General features: G+C 37.8%; 1 long non-coding RNA gene across 1 annotated transcript in view; it reads left to right on the plus strand.

Annotated features, from left to right (window-relative positions):
* The window catches only part of LOC129058500 (uncharacterized), a 127,556-nt gene that overhangs the window by 52,854 nt on the left and 62,007 nt on the right, over window positions 1-12,695 (plus strand). Inside the window, exon 2 of the long non-coding RNA XR_010139341.1 lies at window positions 11,498-11,672. This is a non-coding gene — a long non-coding RNA (uncharacterized LOC129058500). The remainder of the gene's footprint in view (window positions 1-11,497; window positions 11,673-12,695) is intronic.

The raw sequence follows: 12,695 nt of genomic DNA on the forward strand, positions 1-12,695 counted from the left end.
TTGGTTGCCTGTGCTTGTGGAGTATTGCTCAAGAAATTTTCACCCAGACCAATGTGCTGGAGATTTTTCTCCATCATTTTCTTGTAGGAATTTCATGGTTTGATGCCTTAGACTTAAATCTTTAATCCATTTTGATTTGATTTTTGTATATGGCAAGAGACAGGGCTCTGGTTTCATTCTTCTGCATATGGATATTCAGTTTTCCCAGTATCATTTATTGAAGACATTTTCTTTTCCCTGGTGTATGTTCTTGATACCTTTGTCAAAAATGAGTTCACTGTAGGTATATGGATTTGATTCTGGTTTCTCTATTCTGTTCCATTGGTCTATGTGTCTGTTTTGTGCTAGTACCATGTTGTTGGGTTACTATAGCTCTGTAGTATCAATTGAAGTTGGTTATATAGTTTGCCTTTGTCCCCACCCAAATCTCATCTTAAATTGTAGTTCCCATAATCCCCATGTGTCATGGGAGGGACCTGGTGGAGGTAATTGAATCATGAGGGCACTTACCCTCATGCTGTTCTTGTGATACTGAGTGAGTTCTCATGAGATCTGATGGTTTTATAAGGGGCTTTTTCCCTCTTGGCTTATACTTCTCCTTGCTGCTGCCATGTGAAGAAGGCCATGTTTGCTTCCCCTTCTGCAATGATTGTAAGTTTTCTGAGGCCTCCCCAGCCATGGTTAACTGTGAGTCAATTAAACTTCTTTCCTTTATAAATTACCCAGTCTTGAATATATATTTATTCGCAGTGTGGGCATGGATTGATAAAGTCAGGTAATGTGTTTCCTCCAGTTTTGTTCTTTTTGCTTAGGATAGCCTTGGCTATTCTGGGTCTTCTGTGGTTCCATATAAATTTTAGTTTTTTTTTAAAATTTCTATGAAGAATGTCATTGGTATTTTGATAGAGATTCCGTAGGATAGTATGGACATTATAACAATATTGATTCTTCCAATCCATGAATATGGAATGCTTTCCCATTTTTTGGGTCCTCTTCAATTTCTTTCAACAGTGTTTTATAGTTTTCATCATAGACATCTTTTATTTCTTTGGTTAAGTTAATTTCTAGGTATTTAATTTTATTTGTGGTGATTGTAAATGGAATTAGGTTTTTATGTCTTTTTCACATTGTTGACTGTTGGCATATAGAAATGCTACTGATTTTTATGTTGATTTGTATCCTACAACTTTACTGAATTTAGTTATCTGTTCAAATGGTTTTCTTGTGGAATCTTTAGGTTTTTCCAAATATAAGATTATATCATTGGCAAACAAGGATAATATGAATTATTTCTTTCCAATTTGGATGTCTTTATATTTTTCTCTACTCTGATTACTCTAGCTAGGGCTTCCAGTACTATGCTAAATAACAGTGGTGACAGTGGACATCCTTGCCGTGTTCCAGATGTTAGAGAAAAAGCTTTCAGTTTTTCTCCAATCAGTATGATACTAGCTGTGGGTCTGTCATATATGGCCTTTATTATATTGATGTATGTTATTCAATTCCAAGTTTTTTTTAGGGTTTTAAAAATGAAGGGATGTTAAATCTTATCAAATGCTTTTTAGCATCAACTGAAATGATCATATGGTTTTTAATCCTTCTTTCTGTGGATATGAGGCATCACATTGATTGATTTGCTTATGTTGAATCATCCTTACATCCCAGGGATATATCTCACTTGGTCGTGATGAATACAATTTCTAAAGTATTGTTCAATTCAGGTTTGTTAGTATTTTGTTGAGGATTTTTTTGCATCAATATTAACCAGAAATATTGACCCATAGTTGTCCTTTTTGATGTGTCTTTGTCTCGTTTTGGTATCAGGGTAAAACTGCCATCATAGAATGAGTTCAGAAGTATCCCTCCTCTCTGTTTTTCACAATAGTTTGAGTATAATTGGTATGAGTTCTTCTTTAAATGTTTAGTAGAATTCATCAGTGAAGTCATCAGGTCCCAGGCTTTTCTTTACTAGAAGACTTTTTATTACAGCTTCAATCTCATTACTTGTCATTGGTTTGTTCAGGTTTTGGATTTTTTTCCTGGTTCAAGCTTGTTATATTGCATATATCTAGGAATTCATACATTTTTTTTCTAGATTTCCTAATTTGTTGGCATATAGTTGCTCATAACAGTCACTAATGATCATTTGAATTTCTGTAGTATCTGTTGTAACGTTTCCTTCTTCATCTGTGATTTTATTTATTTGGATCTTCTCCCTTTTCTCTTAGTCTGGCTAAAAGTTTGTCAATTATGTTTACCTTTTCAAAAATTCAACATTTTGTTTTATTGATCTTTTGTATTTTTAATTTCAGTTTCATTTGTTTCTGCTTTATTATTATTTTTCTTCTACTAATTTTAGGTGTGGTTTGCTCTTTCTTTTCTAGTTTTATATGATATGTTGTTAGATTGTTTATTTGGAGTGTTTCTTCTTTTTCTATGTAGACACTTATAGCTATAATATTTCCTCTTAGTATTGTTTTTGCTCTATCCCATAGGTTTTGGTATGTTGTGCTTCCATTATCACTTGTTTAAAAATATTTTTCAATTTCCTTCTTAATTTCATTATTGACCCACTGGTCATTCAGAAGCATATTGTTTAATTTCTGTGTATTTGTATAGCTTCCAAAATTGCTCTTGTTATTAATTGTTAGTTTTATTTCACTTTGGTCAGATAAGAAGCTTGATATTATGTCAATTTTTTAAATGTTTTCAAACTTGTTTTATGACCTAATGTGTAATCTATCCTTGAGAATGATCCATATGCTAGGGAAAATAATGTATTCTGCAGGTCTTTGATGAAATATTCTGTAAATATCTATTAGATCCATTTGGTCTATGGTGCAGATTAAGCCTGATATTTCTTTGTTGATTTTCTATCTAGAAGATTTGTCCAATGCTGAAAGTGAGGTATTGAAGTCTCCAGCTATTATAGAGTTGAGGTCTATCTCTCTCTTTAGCTCTAATATTTCTTTTACATATCTGGGTACTCCAGTGTTGGGTGCACGTATATTTAACATTGTTATATCTCCTTGCTGAATTGACCCCTTTATTATTATATAGCAACACTTTTTGTCTCTTCCTATAGTTTTTGTCTTGAAATCTATTTTCTCTGGTATAAGTATAGCTGAATTTGGTCTGGTTTTCTTTTCTGTTCTAACAGAATGGCACTGAGGTCCATGCCTCACAATTGCTCTGTTCTTCCTCCTCAGAACCCAGAGATACTCTCTGAACCACACCACCACTGTTGGGGGTTAGGGAGGGGTGATACTGGTGATTCAGAACAGTTTTTTCTATCTTTTCAGTGCCTCTTTCAGCAATATGAAGTTCAAACCAGGTACTATGAGTGCTCACTTAACTTTTGGTTCTTATGAAGGTGTTTTATTTATTTTTCTGTGTAGATTGTTGTTAACTTTGTGTCCTTGCAGGGCATGTGGGAGGGGGAAGGGACAATCAGTGGAGCTTTCTATTCCACCATCTTGCTCTGCATCTCTTCCCGTATATGTCTTATATGTCCATTGGTCATCCGTTATTCAAGTTTGCTGTTTCCTTATTGATTTCCTGTCTGGATGATCTATCCATTGTTGAATATGGGATATTAAAGCTCCCTACCATTATCATATTTTTATCTATTCCTTCTTTTAGATCTGTCAATATTTGCTTTATATATTTAGGTGCTTCAATGTTGGGTGCATATATATTTACATTTGTTGTATCCTCTTGATGAATTGACCCTTTTATCATTATATGATAACCTTCTTTGTTTTGTTTTACACTTTTAGACTTAATGTCTATTTTTTTCTGGTATAAGAATAGCTACCTTTGCCTTTTTTTGGTTTCTATTTTTATGGATTATCATTTTCCATCTCTTACCTTTTAGTAGATGTGTGAAGGCTGAAGTGGGCCTCTTGTACACAGCATGTAGTCAGATCTTCTTTCTGTATCCATTCAACCATGCTATGTCTTTTGATTCAAAAATTTAATACATTTACAATTAGTGTGATCATTGATAGCTAAGGACTTAGTATGCCATTTTGTTGTTTTCTGATTTTATTGTTCTTCCTTCCTTGCTGTCTTCTTTTGTGATTTAATGATTTTCTGAAGTAAGGAGCTTTGATCTTTTGTGAACCTAGTACAGGACTTTTCTTTGTGGTTACCATGAGGCTAACATTTTATAACATCCAATTTTAAGCTGATAATAACTTAACTTTGATCCCATAGAAAACACTGCACTTTTACTTCTTATCCCCACATTTTATGTTATTAATATCAACATGTACATATTTTATATATTGTGTATCCATTAAGAAAGTATCATCATCATTTTAATACTATTGTCTTTTAACTTTTATTCTAGAGTCAGAAGTGATTTATGCACCATCATTAAAGTATTCTGGATTTTACCATATTCTTGCCTTTACAATGTGTTTTCTAGTTTCATATGTTTTCATGTTTCTAGTCAGCATACTTTCATGTCAACTCAAAGAACTTCCTTTAACATTCTTGAAGACAGTTTTAGCAGTGATAAACTCCCACAGCTTTTGTTTGTCTGGGAAAGTCCTTATCTCTCCTTCATTTCTGAAGAATGGTCTTGCCAGGCATATTATTCTTGATTGGCAGATTTCTCCTTCAGAATTTTAAATTTATTATCCCACTCTCTCCTGTACTGCAAGATTGCTGCTGAAAAACCTGCTGTTTGTCTTCAAGTGTTTCTATTTTATGTTTCAAGTTGCTTTTCTCTTGCTGCTTTCACAATTCTTTTTTTTTTATCTTTGACCTTTGAAAATTTTATTATAATGTGTCTTGGTCAAGATCTCTTTATATTTAATCTATTTGGTGCTCTGAGAGCTTATGGATTTGAATATTCATTTTCTTCTCCAGATTTGGAAAGCTTTCTCTGATTACGTCTTTAAATAAACTTTCTGCTCCTGTTTCTTTATCTGTTTCTTCTTGGATTCTCATATTGCATAAATTGGTTAACTTGATGGTGTCCCATAATTCCTATAAACTTTATTCACTCATTTACATTGTTTTTTCTTATTGTTCCTGACACTGAGTAATTTTGAATGAACTGTCTTAAGCTCATTGACCATTTCTTCTGCTTGATTGAGTCTGCTGTTGAATCTCTCTATGAAGTTTTAAAATTAGTCATTGCGTTCTTTAGCTCAAATCAGAATTGCTTCTTGTTTTTTTATGTTTTCTATCTATTTGTTGAACTTCCCAGTTTATTTATGTATTGTTCATGATTTCAATTAATTGTCCTCTTGTAGCTCATTGAACTTCTTCAAAATGATTATTTTGAATTCTTTGTCAGATAGTTAATATTGATTTAATTAGGGCTGGCCACAGGTGCTTTATTTTCTTTCTTTGATGGTGTCATGTTTCCCTGATTGTTCATAATCCTTGTGGCCCTGCATTGCTGTCTGTGCATTTGAAGAATTAGGAATTTATTGCAGTCTTTAAAGACTGGATTTGGCAGGAAAAGCTCTTCACCAGTCTGTCCAGAGATTCTGGGCAGGCTTTCTAGCATGGTCCCCAGGAAGGCTTTCTGTTATAGTCCTTGGCCAGGCAGTCCTGATGCCTGGGTCAGCAGGTGGGTGGTCCTGGCCCCTGAATATGTGAGATTAAGCCTGGATTCTGGGTCCACAGAGGATAGTCTGGCACCAGGATGATCCACCAGGGTGAACTTGTTGACTGGGTTCACAGGGTTGAGCCTAGGGTCTAGGTCCATAAAGGTGATCCTGAAGCCTGAGTCTATGGGGGCAAGCTTGGGTCCTAGGTCTTCATGGGACAACGTGGCACTAGGGTCCATTGGGGTGGACCTGTTAACTGGGTCCCAAGAGGGGTCCTAGATCTTGGGTCCACAGGGGTGGGCCTGGATCTCGTATCAGCAGGAACTGACCCAGAGCCTGAATCTTCAGGGGCTGGCCTGGCAGTGAGATTGGCCTGCAGCCTGAATCCATGGGTGATGGCCTGTTGGGTGGGGGAGTGGGGAGTGGGCCTAGAGACTGAATCTGTGGGGAAAAGCCTAAGTCCTGGGTTCACAGTGGTGTTGGCCTGGGCTATGGAGGCTGGCCTGATATTCATTTGGACTGGGTTCTTTGTCAGTAGGGGCTAGTGTGGAGCTAGGGTTATGGGTACTAGCATAATGTTGGGAAGGGTCTAAAGACTGGGTTGGTGAGTCATTGCCTGGAGTCTGGAGCTAAAGGGGAAGCCTAGGGCTCGGTAGATAGGGGCTGGCCTGGTGCTGGGGGATGGTTTGGAGCCTGGGGCTGTTGGAGCCCGCCTTTTTGTAGGGTGGGCCTGCAGTCCTGAGCAGGTCTACAGCCTGAGTTTTCAAGAGGTGGCGTAGGGCCTGGTGCCACCGGGACTAGCCTAATGGTGGGTCAGGTTCTGAGACTGCGTCTGAGGGGGCTGAACTTGTACTGGAGTGGGCTGGAGACTGGAGCCCACTGGCCTGGAGATGGGTTGTGGTGTCCTGACTGGTGCTGTGTCTTACTGGGGCGTGCCCCTTGCTGGAGTCTGAGGCAATGTTCCATGCTGACATCACTCTTCTCCCCTGATTCGAAGGGTATCTCTCTCTGATCTATGGGAGGGGTGACACGAATAATGCAAAACTCTCCTTTCTACCCTTTTCAATGCTTTTGTTATTTCCGTGCTATATCCAAGTCCTGTAATCAATCACCTGGCTTCCTTAGCTCTTGGAAAGCTGGAAAGCTGAGGCTACGTAGAACTAGAACTTAATTTTAGGAGTTCAGAAGCTAAGGGCTGTAAATATCTAGTTCTCCTCCACTTCCAGATAAACAGGGACTGTGATTCCTCTGTTCCTTAAGGTCAGGCATTGCCTAGAAGTGACTAGAGATGGCCAGTGAAATGCAAGCAGGAATGACATATCTTTTATAGTCCCCATTAGTTCCCACCACTGGTGTGGGATTTCCTGCTCTCTCCCACTGCCACACCTTCCAAAGGGGCCTTGTGTTTCAGATCGTGCAATGTGTTGGGGGGGGGGGTGGTGGCGGGCAGGAGTAGAGGTCAAGGCAGCCTCTGCAAGCCTGGGTTTTGTGGAGTTGCCACAGCAGGGACAGTTGCCCTGGAGAGTATCCTGAACTGCAGAGGATTATTGTGTGAATGAGAAGTAAACCTTTATGGTACTGGGTGGGGTAGCACAATAGCATAAACCAGCCCATGCTGAACAGTACAGATACATGGAGATGAGACTTTTGCTCTTCTCTTGGTGACTTTCCTTGTGCTTTGCCTACGTCTAAGCAGACAAACCACTGCAGAGTTTCCCACTTCTCTTTTGTTCTTCCTCTATCCAAAACCCAGAATAACAGATGTGTGAAGGATTTCAGCTATTGGAACTGCAGGGAGGAAATGGTTGCTCCTTTTCTCTTCAAAATTACTCTTGTCAAACTGGTGGTCTCCACAGATGCCAGGTCTGTGTTCTCAGGTACTTCTTCCATTCCACATATGGCCAATCCCAACTTTATCCCAATGCTTCAATTCTCTGAGCAGAACAGTGGAAAAAGAGAAAGTGGCATCCACAGGAGCCAGGGACCCCCCACAGAGGCAGGAGGCATTGTGACACTTTAGGGGGTCCAGGTTCCTCTTTGGAAACAAACAGCCCTGATGTGTGCCACCCACAAATCCAGCTATTGAGGAAGGAAGGGATGTAGCCACAAACAAATTCTGCAGAACTATTTCCTGGCAAGAAATAATGAATGTGGTTTGGTGTTCCCTTGAGCTCCCCCAGGGCCCCAATGGTATGAAAACAGTATATCTCAAGTGACTTAGAAAGGAAGTGTGTCTGAAATGTACTTTAAATTATTCCTGTGGGTTTGTGTGCCATCATGTCTTCATTCTAAATTTTTTTCCAAGTATACTTTATTCCTGAAGCTTTTGGAATTTGCATCCCAAAATCCATATGCACATTATTTTGATTTTATTTAATTAGGTGTAATCATAGATTAATATAATTGTCCATAGCATTTACTAAAGAAACTATTGCCACATTTTAAAAAATACAGTAAAATGTAATGGTTACATTTTGCACACCGATTAAAAGTTGTTAGTATTTAAAACAAATATGTCCAAATCAAAAATGGAAATAACTTATATAAACAAAAAATACCTTCCCAGGAACATTCTGGCCCTTTATTTCTTTTGCTTTGACTGTGCAATAGGAATAATGACAAGAAACCTTGGAGTATGCCACCGTATCTAAACCATTGGCTGTTAAGAAGTATTGATGATCATTATATTAGTTAAATACAATTAGGAAGTAAACAGGACCTATTGAAATCACGTTCAATTTTGTGATTTTTATTAATTCAACAGATAAAAAATTTGGTTAGCTTTGTTTTATTTGAACTCACTCCATTTAATAAATTTTAAAGATTTTTTCTTCTCTCCTATTAACTAAATCACATTTCTTTATTTCTAGTACAAAATCCTAACTTCACATTTCTGAACTAGGGGAAGAAAATCTAACTAGAAGTCAAAGGATGGGAACATTCTAAACTCAAATTGAGTCTAATTAAGTTTTCTGTTACATGTGATAACCCAGCATTGATTGTGGCGATAAGCATAACCACTGTGGTAGGGTTTGGGCAGATCTTGTTTTCTTTGAACTGAGAGAGATAAAAGCACATCTCTGTGTCCAGCTTTTGTTTACTCAGATCTCGTCTTTGGATACTCATTTCTGACCCTTTAGGGTCAATTCCAGATAAAAATTATGACACAGATATGAAGTTAAAACACAGATTTTGGGCAAACCCTGTCCTCAGCTGTGCTCATACAGTCCTTATGGCCTTGATAGGAAACCTTGCAGGCAAACCTGCCGACAAGATTTGGCCTGGGGTGGCTAGATCTGAATGGCTGTCATGCACAGAATTAGAAATTGCTTAGCTCATTATGAATTCTCAAATTATTCATGGTGAGCATCTTTTTGCTGGAGCTGCCAGTTGAAACTAAAAAGTCAAAAGGGACTCTGTAATCTGTTACATGATTTTAAACTTAAGGAGAAGCATCCAACTTCTTAAGTTGGATGGGAATCTAGTTGTAAAAACAGGGTATGTCTCAACCTATGTCTATTCTTAGAGTCTGCTAAGATTAGTACTTGTCTGAAGTCTCTAAAGGAAGGATTGTCAGATTTGTCTGAATAAAAAGAATTGGTCCTGAAACTATGATCTTTGGAGGCAATTGAGGCTGGGGAAGGAGAAAAAAATTAGCTTCTCATAAACACAGCCATTCCTAGTCTTCTTGGATCCTCTTACACAGATGGCTATCCATGAAATTGTTTCTTCCAATGGTTTATTTTTCAGTGTCATAGATTAAAACACCTGTTCAAAAAGCTTATTAACAATAAGCTGCCAATGGACCTTTGAATGTTTTAAACAATAGTGTAAGGAAGAAAAAGCAACATCTTTTTTTCACACATCACAAGGTTAATGGCTGAAAAAAATACAAATTAACAAGAGAAAAGTATACAAATTTATTTAATGTGAGTTTTATGTGACATGGAACCTTCAGAAATGAAGACCCAGAGAAACCTAGAAACCTGTGTATTTTTATGCTTAGGTTTGATGAAGAGTGGACAGTCATGGGGAACTCTGATTGAACAGAGGGGCTATGACCTAATGGTAATAAACTGGGGTCGGGGAACTTAGCAAGTCCTGTTCATAATCTTTGTGATCCTGTGTCTTCAAAGATAAGAACATTCCTATCTTCCAAGTATTGGCTGGGCACCTTTCAAATAAGGTGCAGGAAACGTTCCTCTATTTTAGAGGAAGGTTGAAGAACTCTTTTATGTCCTTCTTTAGGGGAAAAGGATAGGAGCATGTAAGAGAGACTTTCCAGCTTCAGCTCTTTTCTCAAAATGCCAAGGTGCCACATTTTGGGGTAGTGTGTCCTAAACCCCATCAATATTCTTAAAGGGAATTCTTAATTAAGAGCAGTCTGCACTAACATTTTATAGATTCAAAAACGTTTCCATTGACCTATTCCATTGGGCACTACTACTGGATTGAAATAATATATTAAGGTAAGTGTACCAGTTAAGATAGTCTAAGTAATGCTGGGTTAGAAAAAAACAACTAAAATTGTAAAGGTTTAAAACATTTGCTAGTACTTCATGTCCATATTGGGTTGGCTTGTGGGGGTGGGAGGGTGGGAAAGAAGGATGTATTCTACATTGTCTTTTGTCAAGAACCCTGATAGGAGAAACTAAATGTCCACACTGCCATAATGTCAAGTCAAAAAAAAAAAGAAAGAAAGTCAGGGTGGGAGGAAATGATGCAGAGCAGAAAGGAAGAAAGCAGATGACATAGTGATTCATAAAGCTTCCTCTCAGAAGTGACTCGCATCACTTCTGCTCACATATCATTGGCCAAAAGTATTTATATGGCTACACCTAACTTCAAGGAGCAGGGAAGTGTAACCCTGTCAATTTCTAAGAAAGAAAACTAAGTACTTTGGTGGACAATATTAATGACTACCAGACTGAACTTTAATTCATGTGAACCCCACTAAATGCTTATGTGTATTTAATTAAGAGTTTATCTGTCAAGTCCCTGTGTCTTACAAAGACAGCTAGAGGCAGCTAGTCTTACACCTGTACTTCTGGTAAATTGTCCTCTCCATAGACATGGAAATTAGCTTCAATGTAGCAGCAAAGCTTAAAGGAGCAAGTGAGTAGTTAGCTAGGAGTATGCCACCATATCTAAGCCATTGGTTATAGAGTATCATCTACGGGGTCATGCATAGAAGGGGCCAGGGAATGAGTAAGTACAAGAAGGCACCCTAGTGTAGTAAAAAATAAGACAGGAGTTGAAGTCAGAAGACCAGTTTTAGTCTCTAACTTTGCAATTTACCGCATTAGTGATTATGTGTCCATTGTTTGTCCTCTAGGAGACTTAGTGTCCCCACATGAAAGATAAAGAATCAAATGGATATTACATGAAAATATTTTGTGACTCACAAGCACTGTGTAACAATCACAGAAAGGAAGAATACATTATTCTGAACCCTGGGCTTGTCTGAGCTGTGCACAGATTTTAATGAATCCCTGATTCTGTCTCAGAAAATAGAATTACTATTTGGCATGGTACCAATCCATTTCTTTCTTTTTTTGAGACAGAGTCTCGCTCCGTCACCCAGGCTGGAGTGCAGTGGCTCAGTCTTGGCTCACTGCAACCTCTGCCTCCCAGGTTCAAGCAATTCTCCTGCCTTAGCCTCCCGAGTAGCTGAGACTACAGGCGCGTACCATCACACTCAGCTACTTTTTTGTATTTTTAGTAGAGATGGAGTTTCACCGTGTTAGCCAGGATGGTCTTGATCTCCTGACCTCGTGATCCACCCGCCTTGGCCTCCAAAAGTGTTGGGATTATAGGAGTGAACCACCGCACCTGGCCTCAACTTCATTTTTATATAAGTCAGCAACTCTAATTTTAAAAGTACAAAATGTAATACTAATAAAATGATATTTTATGATACTTTCCAGAATTATTTCATACCATAACACCCAGAACCCATATCAACTGCCATCATCAAACAGCGAAAAAGACCCTAAGAAACTCAGTGAGTGATAAAATAACAGAACAGAAAACAAACTTCCTGAACACAGAAAATGAAGTCTCCCTGAAGGAAGGCAAAAGATAAAAAAGAGAGACTAAAATGTAAGTTGTTATATCTTTATGCCTGATGTTATAACATTAGAAGCCTATACATTATGTGCAACCACCTCCCTTTATTATATCACACATTTTGAGTATTCAGGAGCTCTTTGCTCATTCAATAAATATTATTGTGAGCTTAGCAATTGTAAATTTAGGTTTGGAAATATTTTTGGTCATTTTAAAAGCTTTAAGTCTTCCTTTCTTTCCTTCCTCCTTTCTCTCCCTTCCTCTCTTAGTTCTTTGTGCATTTATTAACTATAGAGCTGCTTCATGTCATGTGGAGTGCTGCTCTTAGGGATATCAATGTGCTTAGTGTATTTTCCCTGCCCTAGAAGGATGCAGAAGCTAGAGATGGTAATGAGGTAGAGGCTGTAATATATGTATAAATAGGATGTTACAGGACCAAGAAAAAGAAAGTAACTGTGTTTAGGGAGGTCAGGAAGGGATTCACAGAAAAGGTGGCATTTGAGTTGAGTTTACTATGTGTGAAAGGTAGGGTAAGAACTTCTGTGTAGAGAAAACAGCTTGTGCTAAAGCACAAAGATGAGAAATAGCCTCATGCATCTTGAACCTCAAATGATTCAAAGTAGCTCATACAGAGGATATCTGTGGCAAGATGAGATTACACAGGTAGGCAAGAGCCTGACCGTGGTGGTCTTTATGGGCAATAGCCAAGGAGTTTGTGGGATGTTCTAAGTGGACTTTAAATAGGCAGATTTTAGAAAGAATACCAACATTGTTACTTAGTAAAAATGCACACATTACGCACAAGTGGGAAAAATACTGTTTACTCTCAAGTTTATAAATTTGTGAATTACTATATTAATCTATGTGTTGATATCTAAAATAACCTTTTACTTTGTCTCAACAACATTATCAAGATTACCTTCATAAAGCAGGAAATATCCTGTCCTGATCTCCTTCAGAATAATTTCATAAAAAACATTGATCTCTTTTAGGGAACCTAATCTACATACCCAGTATTTTAACTCCAAAGCATTTGAGTGTGATTCGTTTATTGGA

Source organism: Pongo abelii, chromosome 2, assembly GCF_028885655.2.
Source record: "Pongo abelii isolate AG06213 chromosome 2, NHGRI_mPonAbe1-v2.0_pri, whole genome shotgun sequence".
NCBI classification, from domain to species: Eukaryota; Metazoa; Chordata; class Mammalia; order Primates; family Hominidae; genus Pongo; species Pongo abelii.